The following is a 19,250-nucleotide window of genomic DNA, read 5'->3' as shown; positions in this document are numbered from 1 at the left end:
ACACAAAGTAGTAGGCAATGGTGGTGGCAGAGGCACAGAATTATGTTGGCCTTCAGTCGTGAATTACTTTGTTTCTGTACGCATCTAACTCACTCACTGCCCAAAAGATTAGCAATCACTTCAAAGACAAGATTGATGCAATTCGTGAGGACACCTCCACTGTACATACATCTTCCCAACCCAACATACCTTGCCTAACAGCGCATTCAACACTCTCCTCTTTTGAACTGGCTACTACTGAAGAGGTTACAAAACTTTTCTCAGATGCTCACCTAACCAATTGTCCCTTGGATCCTGTTCCCTCACAACTACTACGGCCACCCTCTTCTTCTATCCTATGCTCCCTCACTCACATTTTCAATCTCTCCCTTCTAGTGGCACCTTCCCCTCCCCTCTAAAACATGTACAGATCACTTCCACACTTAAAAAGCCCTCACTGGACCCCACCAACCTGAACAACTTAATACCCATCTCATTGTTCCCATTCACCTCTAAACTTCTAGAACGCTTAGTCTACAACCGTCTTAGCTCCCACCTCAGTGAAAATAACCTTCTTGACCCCTTACAGTCTGGCTTTCGCTCACAGCACTCCACGGAAACTGCCTTACTAAAATCACTAACGATTTACTAACTGCTAAAGCCAACAGCCAGTACTCCATACTCCTACTACTTGACCTCTCTGTGGCCTTTGATACTGTTGACCACCCGCTCCTTCTCAATAAACTCCATTCCCTTGGCCTCCAAGATTCTGCTCTATCCTGGTTCTCTTACCTACAACTCCGTCTCCTCCTCTCCATTGCCCCTTCTGTGGGGGTCCCCCAAGGCTCTGTTCTTGGACCCCTTCTCTTCTCTATCTACACCTCCTCCCTTGGTCACTTGATAACCGCCCACGACTTCCAATACCACTTATACGACGATGACACCCAAATCTATCTGTCTACTCCTCACCTCACTCCTTCAGTCTCCTCTTGCATTACTAGCCTACTAACTGACATATCAGCATGGATGTCACACCACTTCCTTAAACAAAATAACTCTAAAACCGAGCTATTAATATTCCCCCCCGCCCGTGCCCCCCTCCATGACTTTTCCATCAAAATCAACAATGCAACCATCAGTCCCTCCCCTCACGCCAGGGTACTAGATGTAATCCTAGACTCTGACTTGTCCTTTTAGCCTCAAATCCAATCGTTGTCAAAAGTTTGTAGAATTCACCTCAGTAACATCTCTAAAATTCAACCCTTTTTAACAAATTAAACCACCAAGCTCCTCATTCGCTCCCTTGTTATCTCTCGCCTTGACTATTGCAACTCCCTTCTCATTGGCCTTCCTCTCCATAGGCTATCCCCTCTTCAGTCTATCATAAAATGCTGCTGCCAGACTTATCCACCTTACCAACCTCTCAGTGTCTGCCAATCCTCTCCTCCAATCCCTACACTGGCTCCCAATCGCCCAGTGAATTAAATTTAAAATACTAACCACAATATACAAAGCCATTCACAACTCTGCCCCGAGCTACATCACCAACCTTGTCTCCAAATATCACCCAAACCGTCCCCTCCACTCTTCTCAAGGCCTCCTACTCTCAAGCTCCCTCATCTCCTCCTCCCATGCTCATCTCAAGGATTTCTCCAGAGCCTCTCCCATCCTCTGGAACTCGCTACCTCAACCTGTCCGGCTATCCCCTACTCTTGCTACCTTCAGGCAATCCCTGAAAACTCATCTCTTCAGGGAAACCTATCACATCTACAACTAATCTTTTACCACTTCCATCAGCTCATTCCCCACAGATACAACCTTTTGTACAACCTGCCCCACCTTATTAGATTGTAAGCTCTTCTGAGCAGGGCCCTCTTAATCCTGTTGTATTTTATTGTATTATAACTGTATTGTCTCCCTTATATATTGTAAAGCGCTGTGTAAACTGTTGGCATTATATAAATCCTGTATAATAATAATAATATCAATTCTTAACAGACATACTAGTGTTTGTCCATATGTGTTGAGATGCACTGTGGACCAAACTCTATGCAGGATCTTGCTGCCGATTTTTCTGCCAGATTCTGGTGACATTTCTGGCTGTAAGAAACTTATATATGACACTTTGATGCATTTGCCTTTCTGTATGGGAGCAGCCAAACAGGAGATTATTATTTCAACATTTATTTCAATTCTAATGTATGTAGATCAACATATATATATTCATTTACTAACAGTAACTCATTGAAATCTCTTATGCCCCGTACACACGACCAGTTTTGCCGTCGGAATAAACTCTGAAGGTTTCTCCGACGGAACTCCGACAGAATTCCACTCAAGCGGTCTTGCCTACACACGGTCACACCAAAGTCCGACTGTCCAGAACGCGGTGATGTACAACATTCACGACGGAACTAGAAGAAGGAAGTGCAATAGCCAGTAGCCAATAGCTTCCGTCTCATACTTGCTTCAGAGCATGTTTTTGGTCCGTCGGAACAGCATACAGACGAGCGGGTTTCCCGATAGGAATTGGTTCCGTTGGAAATATTTAGAACATGTTCCATTTCTAGGTCCGTCAGAATTTTCAAAAAAAAAAGTCTGATCGGAATAGACAATGAAAAGCTTCCGTCTGACTTTTTCTGTCGGACATTCCGCTTGTGTGTACGTGGCATAACAGCGCCACTCTAAGCGCCTTATCAATTATTACTGGTCTGGTGATTCACTGTATAGGGAAAGTACAGGCATCCAAAAGGCTTAATCCAAAGAGCAATGTAACCATGTGGTATAGGGGCGCTGCACATCGCCATTTCAGCATGTATTGCTATGTGGAAAAGGCCTCAGTCTCAGCTCCTCCTTTTTTAGCTAGAACTTCTACCTATAAATAAAAAAAAAAAAAAAATTGGAAAATTTGGTGTTAGGTACACATTAATGCCCCGTACACGGATTTTCCGACAACAAATGTTGGATGTGAGCTTGTTGCCGGAAAGTCCCACTGTGTGTATGCTCCATCGAACATTTGTTGGCGGACTTTCCGCCAACAAATGTTGGCTAGCAGGTTCCCAAATTAATGGTAATGTAGATATTACGTACGTCTTGTACGTCACTACGTTCGTAATTGTTGGCCAACATTTGTGTGACCGTGGGTATGCAAGACAACTTGGAGCCAACAACCTTCGAACAAAATTCCACGGTTTTGTTGTCGGGAAAGTCCGATCCTGTGTACGGGGCATAAGGTCTTCTGAACATGTTTAATACACAATGTGGTTGTCTGGAAGCACACGTTGTGACCTCAGTTTTTTCTTACCATTTACCCGAGCGGTGTTGGTTTTAACTAAATACACACATTTCAGTCACAAGGAGAGCGTGAGATAAATCCGTAAATTTGAAACATTGTAACAGCACTACTCATGTATGATGTCCTTGAAGTGCTCTGTGCTCATAACTGATGAAATCATCAGTAACAGTTTGAGGAAAGAGCCAGGGTTATGACTAACAAAAACAATGTCATCAGTATATTTAAGTGAAAATGATGTCATAGAACTAGCACATAACAATCACAGTTACTGGATACTAAACCCCAGAACAAAAATGTCATATACCAGCCCTTAAATGTGATATCTGCATTCATTTAACATTTTTGGGCTAAGAACATTTAACATTACACAGCAAGTACAGGAAATACCCATTGCTCTTGTCAGAAATGCTGTGTCCTTGTAACTTCCTATAAATTGAACTGAAATCAGAAACAAAGTATTCTTTCCAAGCTATCGTCTGTAAATGACCAATTACCCTGCCACCCTTTCCTGTTCTAGGCTGACAGCCATGGCTCCCTCTATAGATACAGTGGGATGAGTTAATCGTATTTTCTGTAAAGGTGTCAGTATTGTTACAGCAAAGCAAGGAAAGCCGGTGTTCTGCCGAGAAAGTTCCGCTCGGCGGATTAGTTCCCCCCTCTACTGCGCATGCGCAGTAGAAGCCGGCGGAAATAGCCGAAGCGGAACAGCTGAAAATCAGCTGTACACGGTGCCTGTAAGAGGGCCCCTCGCGGGCTCGCTTCGCTCGCCACGCTTCGGGCACGGCCTCGCTGCGCTCGGCACTTTTAGATTCCCCCTCTAGGTCCACTTGGATAGTGGGGAAGGAACCTGGACCCAGAGCGCAGGCGCCGTGTACAGCTGATTGAAGCGTTTGAGCTTCGGCTATCTCCGGCGGCCGACAGTAGTACGTACTGCGCAGGCGCTGCGCCTGCGCAGTACAGGGGGGGAACCTATCCGCCGAAGGAGCTTATTCGGCAAGACACCGGCTCAAGTGAGCACTCAGTTCCTGCTGTCTCACTAATGCTCTCTTTATCAATGCCCTCTTCACCCATGTTCTCTTTAACCATGCTCTATTTATCTATGCACCAGTGGCGGCCCGTCCATAGGGGCCACCCCCCCCCCCATCCATGCATCCAGGCCCCTAATCTACATGCAGGGCGCCGGACACATGGATTTCAATAGGGTTTTTTTTTCAGAAGCACATGATTAGAGCCTGAGGCTCTAATTGGCTGTTGTGTGACATTGGCAAATTAATATTCGCTAATGTCTCCCTGTTTCTCCTCCTAAGTCCTGAGACCTCATTGGCCGGGAGTCCGAAGACCCAATTGGTCTGGAGGAGAAGACGGAGGGGGGACACAGAGGCCAGGACATGGAGGAGATGGATGGTGGAAGCCGCCGACATTCGATTCCAACCCGGGGCAGAGCAAGCCCAGCACAGCACCCGGCTCCGGGGATGAGGAGCTAAACGGGAGAAGGAGGAGAGCCCAGAGCCTGCAGGTAAGGCAGTGTCATCCAGAGATAGCAGCCTAGCCAGCTTTGTTCATCCCATCCATAGACAAAGGAGCAGAGCGAGCTTCTCACTGTACATTGTGCATCTTGGTTACAGGAGCATTTAAAATCATAACTCCAGGCAAACAGCTAAGTCAACAGTTTCAGTACACATATATGAACGACTGTATTTTACATACCAAAGGATTAGCCAGTTTGGTGATTTAGAGATTTCTGCTAAACTACATATGCAGACAGGGCTAGGGGTTGATTTACCAAAACTGGAGAGTGCAAACTCTGGTGCAGCTCTGCATAGACGCCAGAAATCTTCTTCCAATTAAGATTAATTGAACAAGCTGTAGTTAGAAGCTGATTGGCTACCATGCACAGCTGCACCAGATTTTGCACTCTCCAGTTTTAGTATATCAATCCAATAGTTTCCAGGCAGTCTCCTAACAGCTTTGAAGCTTCTTGTGTTACCTGTCTGTACATTGCTGCTAAATGAACAGTGTAATGGGGGTCATTCAATGTCCAATGAGCAGTCAGGTGACAGAAGTGGCAAGCTAAATTGGTAAACAGTGGTGTCACCTTGCTGTTTACGCAGAGTGGCAGGTGTATGTAAACCACAAGAATGAACAAATCCTTTGAAAATAAAACAGATAAAAAATAATAATTTTAACAATTAGGTTGCGGTATGACTAGAGATCCAGTTTAATGACCAAGTGTTACAGCCTAACTTCTTGTTTAGTCTAGGGCATGGTATTACCAATATTACTGCTTACTGAGATGGCACTCTCCTTAGCATCAGCGGTGGACCGTCCATCAGCTTTCGAGGATCTATGGACCCTACATTAGTCTTCATGACCTTAGACTGCTGGAGAGAGGAGGCTGAAGGGACCAGTCTAGCAGTGTGGAGAAGCCTGCAAGAGCAGAGGATCGGGTAAGTACATATACTTTTCTATGCCCCTAAAGTCACCAAAAAGAGCAGTTAACCCTTGCAGTGCTGCCTTTAAGTTTTCCTGCAGTTCAGCTTTAAGGCTATCATGTCTGTTTCAGAGCTTTCATAACTAATACAGAGACAAAAGCGCACTGCCAAGAATAACAAAGTCTGAGCTTATAGCCGCAGCGCAGCATGTGACATACAAACAGGTTTTTTTAAAACTGGGTGAAAGGGCATTATATCTGAGAAATGACTACACGTGCTTCTCTCTGTTTACAGTGCTGAAAATAAACCGCCTGCAGTGTTATATGGTAGAGACTCTATGGGTCAGCTTCTGTAGACTTTCACCCATATGCACCCAACTGCAACCTACTTGTGAACCCTCTTTAACCTGACCTATCAAAGAGAATTTGTACTGGCAATTCTCCCTGAAACCTGCTTTTAACATTTTGTGAATAGACTTTCATGCTACAAAACAGCTGTCATAGTTACATAGTTAGTCAAGTTAAAAAAAGACACAAGTCCATCTAGTTCAACCAAAAAAAAAAAAAAAAAAACATACAATCCCATATACCCAATTCTATACCCCCAGTTGATCCAGAGGAAGACGAAAAACCCCAGCAAAGCATGATCCAATTTGCTACAGCAGGGGAAAAAAATCCTTCCTGATCCCCCTGAGAGGCAATCGGATATTCCCTGAATCAACTTTACCTATAAATGTTAGTATCCAGTTATATTATGTACATTTAGGAAAGAATCCAGGACTTTTTTAAAGCAATCTACTGAGCTGGCCAGAACCACCTCTGGAGGGAGTCTATTCCACATTTTCACAGGTCTTACTGTGAAGAAACCTTTCCGTATTTGAAAATTAAATCTCTTTTCCTTTAGACGTAAAGAGTGCCCCCTTGTCCTTTGTGATGACCTTAAAGGGAATAACTCAACACCAAGTTCACTATATGAACCACTTATGTATTTATACATGTTGATCATATCCCCCTTTAAAGCGGGGTTCCACCCAAATTTTGAACAATATCTGTATGTATTCTCTTCCTTGCCTAGATGCTGACATGCCTTTTAAAAAAATGTAAATTGCCGTAATTACCTTTTATTTTTCTATTCTTCTTTGCACTTCCTGGTTCTCCTCCCATGGGAGTAGGCGTGTTTCTAGCCTCTCCCAGACTCCTGGGAGCTAGTCTCAGGCTTCCCAGGATGCTACTGAGCATGTGCGGGAATGAGCGGTGAATGCTGGGAGCACAGCATTCACCACATCCAGAAAATAAATGCTTGTGGGCTTCAAATGCCCACAATGAAGATGGAAACCGCCTGCAGTTTCCGACGAAATCTGACACAGGCGGACATATTACACACAATATGTGAGTATGTAATGCTGAGAAGAAAAGTTTGTGAATGAACTCAAAAAAAAAAAAAAAAGATAGATAGGTGGACCCCCGCTTTAATCTCCTCTTCTCAACAGAGAGTAAATTCAGTTCCTCTAATCCTTCCTCATAGCTGAGCTCCCCCATGCCTCTTATCAGTTTGGCTGCTCTTCTCTGCACTTTCTCCAGATCCTATTTGGGAACTGGTGCCCAAAACTGAACTACACATTCCTGATGAGGTCTTACTAATGATTTGTACAGGGGCAAAATTATGTCTCTCTCTCTCTGGAGTCCATACCTCTCTTAATACAAGAATGGATTTTGCTCACTTTGGAAACTGCAGCCCAGATAGCAAGGATAACTTGCCACAAATTTGTGGCAGTGTTGAATTGTAAGTCTGTTAACTTTCTGTACATTTTCCCTGGCAAGTTGTCCACTTGCAGAGCACTTGAAGCACAAGTTCCTGTTGACACTTTTCCAACTTGTAGCAAATTTACGTGGCAAGTCTCTAGGAAGAGCAAAGTTGCAGTGATGAGTCTATAGCAAGAGCTCTGCAAGTCAGCAGCATGTAAATTCATCCACAGTGACCCCTGTGGTGGGATGACTATTGCACAACATAACTGAACCAGGACTTGCAGCAGACTTGTTTGCAAAGAAAGCTGATCTGGAGTCATGCAATGTGGACTTGCTGCAATTGTTCAACAAACTTGTGAAGCCTGACAAGTCTAGCAATAGCTTAGCAAGTCATTTTCAAACGTGCAGCAAAATTGCTTGCTATATGGGACCAATCAGGAACTTCAGGCGGAGGAAACTCTGGAACATTTGCAGACCATTCACCCTGATATTCCTCCATAGTGGTAGCCTTCTCTGCAACAGCCTGTTCTTCCTTCTCAATCTCCTCAGGATCGCGGTAAAAATTAAGATCAGGCATGAGTTTCCATGGATCCTCACGAGAAATTGTTCCACTCATGCGCAGAATATCACGAGCATGCATCCACCACATAAGACCAACAGAATGGGCACCCTTGTTATTACAGGGGATGGCAATATCCACATAATGTAGAGGTGAATCTGTACTGCAGAGAGCAATAGTAGGAATTTTGATGTATGATGCCTCAGTAAGTGGTTGATGATCAGTATGTGGGTCAGTCACAACTAACAGGCGTGGTTCACGGAAAGCTTGAATATGATTGGTGAAAGTACCAGGTGTAAAACGACCAGCAATTGGGGTGGCCCCACAGGAAGAAGTAAATTTCAGAACAGCCCTCTGGCCAGTATTTCTGGAGGAAATCACACAAACATCAGCTGGGTTTTCTTTTTTATATAATCTTTATTTATTTAGAATAACAAACATAACAAGTTATGAGACAACACATTTCAAACATTAACCGCAATGTGCAGTAAGACAGAACTCAATTATTAAGATTCACATCAACAGCGGTAGATCATGGTACTTTTCACTGTGTTATTGTGACACTTCCAGAGGGGGGTGGGGGGGGGGATATAGTCCACCCAGCTGGTATATTTGTCAGATAGTTTTTGCTAGGGTCTACGGTCTGGAGGAGCCGAAATAGCCTCCATCAAACCCTCTCCGGCCGAAATCCAGCCCATAGGCACGCAGGTGAGGGGGGCCTAGCTCTCCGTCAAGTCCCATCTCCGCTGCTATAAGGAGACGGGGCTTCTTCCGTTTAGAGAAAGCAGACCCAAACGTGGGATAGTACCTGATGGCCTTTATGTGACCTAGACTGGGTAAACACGTGTGGACCCATAACCTAACAGAAAAATCAGAAGAGTAAGAGAGACAAAACAAGGAAAAGAGAGGGGGGAGGACAGAGCCGCCTCCACCTGGCACGTATCCATTTTACTACGAGGCACTTTCAATTACTGGCTCACGACCAGCAGTCAGCTTACCAAAGAGGAATAAGGTGTATTATAGTGATGGTCTTCATGGGCCTGGGGTCTCCGCCTCAGGGATTTGCACTACTTTGCCCTTTACGTCCTTGAAGGGAGGGCTCTGCAAGTTCCAGGAGGGCGGTGTCTAGACTAGAAGAAATGAACCCCTCATCAGAGGTGTGGTGCAGCCATGAAGCCCAAATAGTGTTAAAGCGCTCGCTAGTGCCATTGCATGTTGCTACCCATTCTTCTGCCTCCTTAATCTCCTTCACCTTCCTGGTCCATTCTTCCAGACTAGGTATGCGTGCCTGCTTCCAGTAAATGGGAAGCAGGCACTTATCCGCGTTAAGAAGGTGCGGTAACACGCACTTCCTATATTGGCTAACCGGCATAGGAGGTATATGGAGGAGGAAGTGCATTGGTGAGAGGGGGACATCAATATCAATATCTAGTACGGCTTTTTTTTGTGTCTTAATTTCCTTCCAAAAAGGTTGGATTTTCGGGCATTCCCACCATATATGAAGTAATGTACCACGGAGGCCACAGCCTCTCCAGCAACAGTCAGACATGGTGGGGTAAATGCGGGAGAGCGCAGCCGGCACCCTATACCACCTTGTCAGTAACTTATAATTGGTTTCTTGTGTTCTAGACTCAATAGAGCTAGAATGAGTTAGATGGTATAGGGGAGCTAGCTGCGCCTCTGAAATCTCCTTTCCTAGGTCTCGCTCCCACTCCCTAATATAAGCTGGCTTGGTCTCTGACGTGGATGTGCCCAGTAGCTAGTATAGCTCGGATATCATGTGAGGGGTGGATTCCTCCACAGCAAAGAGAAGCTTGAAAGGCGTAAGTTGAGAGGTGGCTCTAATGGGTATGCCCTGTGTTGTGAAGAAATGGCTAAGTTGCTTATGGCGAGCCCTAAGAGTTTCCATGGTGGGGAATCTCCCGTTTTCTAAAAGTTTTCCTCAGGGGGCATTAGAATCACCTACCCACTTCAAAAAAGGCCATTTGCTCCCCTCGAAGAAACCAGCGGAAGCCCCCAAGTGGGGCCAACAGGGACACAGGGGGGGCCAGAGAATATATACCATTAATCCTATCCCAGACCTTGTCTCGTTAGGGGGGAAGTGGCGTCTGACAACCCCTGTGTCCCTTAGCTAGCCAGGTCCCTACCGGCCATACACTTTTCCAGGGGGACCCACAGCCTAGTACGAGTATGAAATTGCCAATTCAGAATCCGTTGAAGAACAATGGCCCTGTAATATCCTTGGATATCTGGTATCCCTAAGCCGCCAACCCTCTTGGAGCATTTCAGCTCTCTCATAGCTATTCTAGGTCTCTTTGCGTTCCACACAAATTCTATAAGCATGCTGTCGATCGAAGAGAAAAAGGTACTGTGCAGAGGTATCGGTAACATTTGCAAATAGAATAGTACACGGGGGAGTATATTCATTTTAATAATAGTCACCCGTCCTAGCCAGGTGAAAGCTGTTTTAGTTCAGTGGTTGAGGTCACTTTTGACCGTTGTCATCAAGGTGGGGTAATTGTTGTGGTAGAGGGTCTCGAAGCTGTCAGTCAATTGGATATCCAGGTACTTTATAGAGGATTTGGCCCAGGTGGAGTGGAACGCCACATTTAAGCTATCCTTGAGTGAAGAAGGGAGCACTATCGGTAAAATTTCAGACTTTGAGTAATTGATGGAGTTCTTTCATGAGGTTCGGCAACGAGATCAGGGGCACCGTTAGATGGAACAGAACATCATCCGCATAGGCCGAGAGTTTGTGTTCCATATTTGCTACCGTCAGCCCCTTAATGTCCTGGTTAGCCCTTACCCTGCGCAACAAAGGTTCCAAGGCAAGGGCAAACAGGAGGGGCGAGAGGGGGCAGCCCTGCCTCGTGCCATTTTTAGTTAGGACTCTAGAGGAGAGGAGGCCATTTACCCTGACCTGGACACTTGGGGTGGAGTAGAAGGCCATGATCCATGTCAACATATAGGGGCCTAGTCCTATGGTCTCCAGGACTGCTCTCAGGAAGGACCAATCTACCCAATCAAAGGCCTTCTCTGCGTCTGTCGATAGAACCAGGTATGGGCTCTGTTTTGGACTAGTGCATGCCCAATGAATTAGGTGGATAGCTCTTAGCGAATTGTTGCGTGCCTTGTGGCCTGCGACAAAACCCGTTTGATCGGGGTGTACAATGTGGGGAATAAGATGTTTCAATCAGCTGGGTTTTCAATGGCTATGATGGCACATGCAGAAAGCAGAAGCTTCTCCCATGTCTGTTTCAGATTTATAATGTAAATACCATCACTTTTCCTTTTGTAGCTATACTGCTCCTATACTGTACCACCCAAGTGAGTTCCTGCAGCCAGGAACTTGAGGACACCTTCCTCTTTCATTTGCAGGACATCCAGACCTGCGAACATTGTTAAACACCCCTGAAGCTACAATGGGGAAAAAGAGCCAACGCCGTGTGGAGAGTCTCCAGCTGGAACCGAAGCAAAAGAGCCCCAGCAGTTTTTAACACTTGTGTTCAGCTGACCGTATACAATAAAAGATACTTGTCAGAAAAAATAAAAGACATGTTTTTGAATATGTATATGAACAAAAAGTATAAAAAAGCTAAGTGGGCTACACCTCGGTAATGGGTAAAGGGGGAATAATGTAATTCCAATGAAACCTAAACCCTGAATGAACTGTCACTTCTCAAATAAAGGAAAAAAGAGAACGTTTACTCCTCCAGACTAGAAACAGCATATAATTAAAGAGGACTGAAGGTCCACATGAGATTCATCAAGGAGGAATAAGCCAGTATACTCAAAAATACTTATTAGAAAATATAAATACTCCTAAATAAAAAGCAAAGCTCCACCATATCAGATATTAAAAAAGGACAACGTTGTCACCACAGACAGGCAGCTGCAACAGGCACGCATCCGTCCTCACACATGCACCTGAGTCTCAAGGTCCGAGATAATGGACATGGCAGTTCGGTTAAAGGAATGGAAGATGTTTCCCCAGCCCACAATAGCAGATCTGCTAGGGAGATCAGTGTAAAATCCAGACCATGGACACCGAATCCAAACACAGACAATGCTGAAATGGGTGTGTGGTGTAGATGGAAACCTGCTCCCAACGACTGTTAATAGAGCTAAATCAGACCCTCAGTCTGGTAAAAAGTTCCGTGCTGAATGCGTTGAGCCCTATGCTCAGTATGCGTCATCTTAAACGGGACGGAGCAGAGCCGGTAGGTGGTGAAAAACTGCGGGTAAGTGCCATGTGCAGTAAAGGAGGTATGACTGGTGCTATATTAGAAAATATAAATACTCCTAAATAAAAAGTTCACCTCCACCATATCAAATATTAAAAAATGACAACGTTGTCACCATAAACTGGCAGCTGCAACAGACACGCATCCGTCCTCACACATGCACCTGAATCTCAAGGTCCTAGATAATGGACATGGCAGTTTGGTTAAAGGAATGGGATATGTTCCCCCAGCCCACAACAGCAGATCTGCTGGGAAGATAAGTGTAAAATCCAGTAGATTTGATATACCGGATTATTTCTCCTTGACGAATTTCTTGCGGATTTTCAGTCCTCTTTAATTATATGTTTTTGAAGATGCCAGCTTCAGGAAAGTCATACTTATCATTTTGTTGGAAAAAACACGCTCACATACTGTACACTGTTGAACACCTAATATGTAAACAGCAATTATTCACTAAACCCTTAATTCTTAATGCTACTGTAGCACTTAAGGTACCTTAAAGTGCACTTAAGATCTTCTAAAGTGACCTTTAAATTTGCATTATTTTGTAATTTTAGCACACCCTAAAGTGATCCTTTAAGGTGTGCTAAAATGGATAACTGTATGTTAAAGCATACCTGAAGAAGAAGAAGAGGAAATATACTTACCATTCGTGTGGCCCATCTGTCAAAGACACAGTCATCTTCACCATTTCCTTGCTGCTGCAAGTAATCCACAGTTTCAGGTATGTAGAATAACTGCTTCACCACTACACACTGGTTTCTATCACCAGCTGGTACTTCAATACAGAATGTATGAGCTGGCAGAAGGAACCGCTGTGTGCAGAGGGGGAAACAGGCATTTGATAAATTTGACCAGTAGAATAATTACAGTGGGAAGGGAGCAGCAAAGAAGCAATGTTTCAACAAACAGGCAACTATAGAAAAGGCCATACAGGTTAAATATCTTCTTTCAGTCAATTTTTCTTGAAAATTACAATTTAGTAGAATTCACAATCAATTTGTAACATGTGGGTCCAGCTTAGGTACACTTAAGCCAGATCTAATATACAACCCTTAGACAGGAAAGGAATTAAATTATCAGAGGCTGGGAGCTAATCCAAACTCTCCTGCATACCTAGAAATAGTTACACAGTGGATCTGTTGCCACTGTTTGCGTTCACTTTGTACTCTGTTTGGGTGCTATGGATCATTAGGCTATAGTAATTGAGTGGAAATATGCCTGATTTAACTGTTGGAAGTAGCAGTCACAATAGATCTAAAAATATGAAATAAAACTAAAGCCCTAAACTTTGTACAAATTAATCAGAGGCACAACAGTTTAATAATATAGTTTGTGAGCTTATTTTTTTCACTGTATTGTAAAATGCCAAAACAGAGTGCACAAAAACACTTCAAAACCACACCCCATATTCCCTGCACCCCCTCCAAACCAAATATACACAATGATTTCCAAAATATTCAAAATATAGACTGCAGGTACTGTATTTTCTTATGAGAAACTGGCCAGTGGGAGGATAGTACATAAGCACTTGAAGAGGTAGCTAATTAAGAGAGACAAGGCAGGATTTATCTTGAAATAAAAAGTATAGTGAATTATCTGAAATAGAATAGCTACAAGTATTATACAGTGGCTAGACAGTATGTAATACACTTGATTAGGCAACAATTTAAAAGAGGAAGTTGAGGCAAGTTGTATCTTCAAATAGAAATTAGAACACATTATCTTAAAGACAATAGCCACAAATATTGTAGAGTGGCTGGAGAGCATGTAAGCAGCTTAGTTAGGCTGAAATATAAGAGGGAGGGATAGAAATATAAGAGGGAGGGATAAGGAACATTTTATCATGAAATAAACATTACAGTGTATTATCTTGAGACAACAAGCAAAAATATTTTATAGTGACTAGACATTATGAAAGTAGCTTAAGTATGCTGCAATTTCAAAAGGAGAGACGAGACAGGTTTAATTTTAGAATACAAACTAGAGTATATTATTCAAGAGACAATAGCCACATGCCTTGTACCCCTACCCATTCACCCCAAAAGTGAAACAAGAAACTTTTTATAAAAAATTAAAAATGTCCCCCCGTCGTAGCTCCAACGTCTTCTTTCTCCGGTACCGATGTCTTCTTCCTCTGGTAGTTTCTTCTCCCACCAGTGCAGTTTTCTACCACCGGTGCTGTCTTCTCCTTGAGCTGTTGTCTCCTTATGCTGTCTTCTCCTTTCGCTGTCTTCTCCTTTCGCTGTCTTCTCCTTCAGCTGTCTTTTTCCTTGCCATCGAATACCCACTAAAAACAAAAAAAATGCTCTTCTTCTAATGCTGTCTTCCTTTGTTGTGTTGTCTTCCGCTGTTTCCTATATAACCATTGGGTGGGGCCATCCAATGACATCACCCGAAGAACCCGCCCCTTGTGACGACATGTGATATAACAATGGGCGGTTCTCCGGGTGACGTCATCGGATGGCTACGCCCCCATGGCTATATAAGAAAGACAGCAGAAGGAGAAGACCGCACAAGGAGAAGACAGCACAAGGCAAAGACAGCTCAAGGGAAAGACAGCCTCAAGGCAAAGACAGCTCAAGGCAAAGACAGCTCAAGGTGAAGACAGCTCAAGGCGAAGACAGCTCAAGGAGGAGACAGCAACGGGGGAGAAAACTGCACCAGGGAACGAAGACTGCACCGGAGGGAGAAGAAACTATCGGAGGAAGAAAACATCGGCTCGTCCCCTCCCTTTCCTGACCTGTCGGGCTGCATGCTCAGATAAGGGTCTGGTATGGGATTTAAGGGGAACCCACACCTTTTTTTTAAAAACATTGGCGTGGGGGGTCCCCTCAGAATCCATACTAGACCCAAAGGGCCTGGTATGGACATGGGGGGGCTGACAGCTGATGACTCATCGGTTGTTAAGGACATGGGGGCCGACTTCCCTTCCCGCTCCTTAGCAACCAACTATATACAGTGTTTAAACAGAAAAATAGAAACCGCAAACACAACACACAATGTTTCTGGTGTGTTTCCATTGAAGTCTACTACAGGCAAAACGTGGGAAAAAAGTCCCAGACCCTTTCCAAAAATGCACCGGCTGCAAAACGCATAGATGTGAATGTGCACCATAGGAAACCATGTTAAATGGACTATATTGCATTTCTGCAAACTGCAAAACGCACTAAAAAATGCATAGCTGTGAACCTAGGATTACAGGCATATTTTGAGCTCAGTCCGTTCAGCGTTTAGTTTGCATTTTTGATTTGGAGCTTTCTGGCAGAAAAAACTGTAAACAAATATGCTCTATATAATCATTTTTTTTCTCCCAAGGGAACTGGTGTTTTTTTCAAGCCCAGTGTGCATGGAGCCTAAAAGGTGAACATTTTGTAAATACAAAATTGATAATGGTCAAGCTCACACTATTTCTGCTGTTGTGATCAAACAGAAAAGAAAGACAGTGGCGGCATGGATCTTGGTAATTGTGTAATACAGTATAACGAATACAATAATTGGTTTTATACTAAGAGCATAGCCGTACGCAGGAGGTGTGCCAGGTGTGACTGGGCACACCCTAATCACTATGTGTGGTACTGATTCCCCCTACTGCCCAGGCTGCCCCCTCATCCCGCTGTGCTGCTGGCTTTCCGCCTCTCCTCTCCCCTCGGCTGCTGCGGAAATGTTTCAGGATGAAGAGCGGGGGAGGGGGTTGGTAAATATGTAACTTACCACCCCCTTCCTTTTCTAAATAACCACTTGCTTACTGTCCATTTATAACCGAAGCATAGTAAACTGTGTTTTTCTATGCTTCGGTATGTGAATGAACAGGAAGACGCTTAGCACAGAACACTTCCCATTCATTCACTGCTCCGTGCAGCTGAGGCTGCAGAGAAAGGCATGTGCGTTTGAGCTTTGGGGTGCACATCCTAATGCAATAGGCTGCAAACACCTATTACTAGGAGAGATGCTATTTTGTAACACATTTATTGATCAAAAGTCTAACTAGTCTCAGCCAATTGGATGAACTGACTATTTCAAATGATCTTCCTAGCAGGATCACCAGATATAATTTTAATGAAAGTTGAGTACTGTCTGTGATACTTTTTTATTTGCACTAACATATAATTTTTCATGGATGAGCTTTCAAGGTGTGTCCCCTTCTTCAAGGTCCAAGCAGTACTTTCAATGAAAGTTGCAGATTTGAAAATATTGACTTCTGAAAAGACATTAAAGTGATACTAAAGTCTCATTTATATTTTGTGTAAAAATAACATGTAATACTTACCTCCTTTGTGCAGTGGTTTTGCACAGAGCAGCCCAGATCCTGCTCTTGTTGGGTCCCTCTTCTGTGCTCCTGGCCCCTCCCACCTGTTGAGTGCCCCCACAGCAAGCAGCTTGCAATGGGGACACCCGGGCCATGCTGAAGCTCCCTGTGTCCATTCAGACACGGAGCCGAGGCCCGGCACGCCCCCCTCTTTCCTCATTGGCTGACTTTGATTGACAACAGCAGGAGCCAATGGCGATTCGCTGCTGTCTCAGCCAATAAGGAGGGAGAGTCCCAGGCAGCCGAGTCTCTCCTGCAACATCGCTGGATCGAGATGGGCTCAGGTAAGTTTTAGGGGGGCTGCTGCACACAGAAGGATTTTTATCCTAATATAGAATGTATTAAGATAAGAAAAAACTTCTGCCTTTACAACCCCTTTAACATGACATTTTAGTGACTGAGTTTCTATATAGTTTAATGTAAATTGACTGGAAAGAAAACCAGGTACATAATTATTAATGTCCGGACTCCGGACATGTTCAGTGGAAACTTTGCTGCAGCTACTGGCAGGACAAAATAAAGCGCCACTTCACCTCTCATTAATAAACATTTCCTGCTTTTTAAACTGCAACAGTGACATCTTGTGCACGTTAGTGTGCAGGACACATACTGTATCTCTTCCAGAAATGACAGCGCAGTCAGCCTGGGAAAAAACAGGACTGCTCTATGAAGACTTTTACACTACAAGCATATTTAGGTTGGAGCTACGTGACCAATCACACCACTAGAATCACTAGCAGTCAAAGTAGCAAGCAATTGTTAAATAGGTTCCCTAATCCTTCATGGCATGTATCCCACAATACTCCATTGTTTTATACTTGTGCTCTTTTGTTTTTCTTTTTAATATACATCTCACACAAAATCATTGTTTTACAAATATACATTTAAGAAAAGACAAAGGAAACCCAGAGGGCTAGGGTCAGTGTTATATCCTCAGTGCTGGCTCACTTTGCTCATACACAGGTCCGGTTCAGTCTAGGTTCACCCTGCTGTGCTGTCATCGGTTACTAGGACCGTGGGTAACAGCAACCAATCATGTGCTTGCCCTGCTTTCAAAGGGGGGTGGACCTGCACCACCTCCCTACTCCCGCTTTGCTGCTATAGTCATACTGTAAGTGTAAGGTAATAATGGACTCTAATGGGGTCCCTGATGTAAGGGGTAACTCTGATATATGGGGGGCTCTCATGTAGAGAGGACTCTGATGAGAGAGGTGTGTGCTGATTTATTTTGGTTTGACGTTCATTAATGGCTCAAATTTATTTGGAATTCCTTTGCTTTTTTTTTCATTTCTTTCTTTGTTCTGAACCATATTAAGCTGACTACATAAATAAAAGCTCCAAATAAAACGTATTCATTCATTTAAAGTATTAGTACTATTAGTATTTAAACTATAAGAATGTAGCTAGTGCTATTAGCAATGTGTTTAAGTTAAACAAAAGTCAAAAACCAAATTTCTCTTATTTACATGAAGGTCAGGTTAATATAACCCAGCCAGCACAGAGTTCCCCCTTACAGTGCAAGGGAGAACTCTGCGGACCTTGATGTAAAGGACAATGCCACAGATCATGATTTAAGGGGGAACTCTGATGTAAGGGGGGGCTCTGCACTCCCCTTTACATCAGAGTCCCCACTTACATCAGGGTCTGCAGCATTGTCCTTAACATCAAGGTCCACAGAGTTCTCCCTTGCACTATAAGAGCAAATCCTGCAGACTCTGATGTAAAGGGGAACATTGGGAACGCTAATAGGGGGGGGGGACTCCAGTGACCAGAGATTACCTTCCGCAGAGTGAATACACTAAGGTAAGAGGGGGGGTTACTGATATAAGGGGGACCTTTATTTCAGTTCCCCCACTTACATTATTGTGTTCACCTCCCCCCCCCCCCACATCAGTGACCCCTCCTCAGACTGACCTCCTCTCAGGTGCACCGTGCAGGGCTCAGTCAGGAAACTCCAGCTTGGTGGCTCTAGTTTTATCCGATAGTCTTCGCTACACAGTCCACACACATCTGACTTCTCTCGTGATCCCCAATCTGGCGGCGCTCCCACTCTTGACTCCTCTCCAGGCTCCCCCTCAGAGACTGCAGACATGATCTGCAGAAAAGATGAGATGGTCAAAGATTGCAGACATGATAAAAGACAAGAGATGGTCAGAGATTGCAGACATGGTACAGGAGATGGTCAGAGATTGCAGACATAGTACAGGAGATGGTCAGAGATTGCAGACATAGTACAGGAGATGGTCAGAGATTGCAGACATAGTACAGGAGATGGTCAGAGATTGCAGACATGGTACAGGAGATGGTCAAGGGATACGGACATGGCACAGGATATGGTCAGAGGATATGGACATGGCACAGGTGGTGAGAGGATATGGACATGGCACAGGTGTTCAGAGGATATGGACATGGCATAGGTGGTCAGAGGATATGGACATGGCACAGGTGGTCAGAGGATATGGACTAGATACAGGAGGTGGTTAAAGGCTGCGGACAGGATACAGGAGATGGTTAGAGGCTGGGATACAGGAAATGGTCATGCGGACAGGATACAGTCATGCGGACAGGATACAGGAGATGGTCATGCAGACAGGATAAAGCCATACGGACAGGATACAGGAGATGGTCATGCAGACAGGATACAGGAGATGGTCATGCGGACAGGAGATGGTCATGCGGACAGGATA

General features: G+C 44.3%; 1 pseudogene; it reads right to left on the bottom strand.

Moving 5' to 3' along the window:
- Positions 1–7,833: 7,833 nt before the first annotated feature.
- On the bottom strand, positions 7,834–11,463 carry LOC141145739 (small ribosomal subunit protein uS2 pseudogene; annotated as a pseudogene).
- Between the last annotated feature and the right edge of the window lie 7,787 nt (positions 11,464–19,250).

Source organism: Aquarana catesbeiana, linkage group LG05 (assembly GCF_042186555.1).
Source record: "Aquarana catesbeiana isolate 2022-GZ linkage group LG05, ASM4218655v1, whole genome shotgun sequence".
Taxonomy (NCBI): Eukaryota; Metazoa; Chordata; class Amphibia; order Anura; family Ranidae; genus Aquarana; species Aquarana catesbeiana.
Note: the sequence above shows the minus strand (reverse complement) of the source record. Positions and strands in the feature narration are given on the sequence as shown.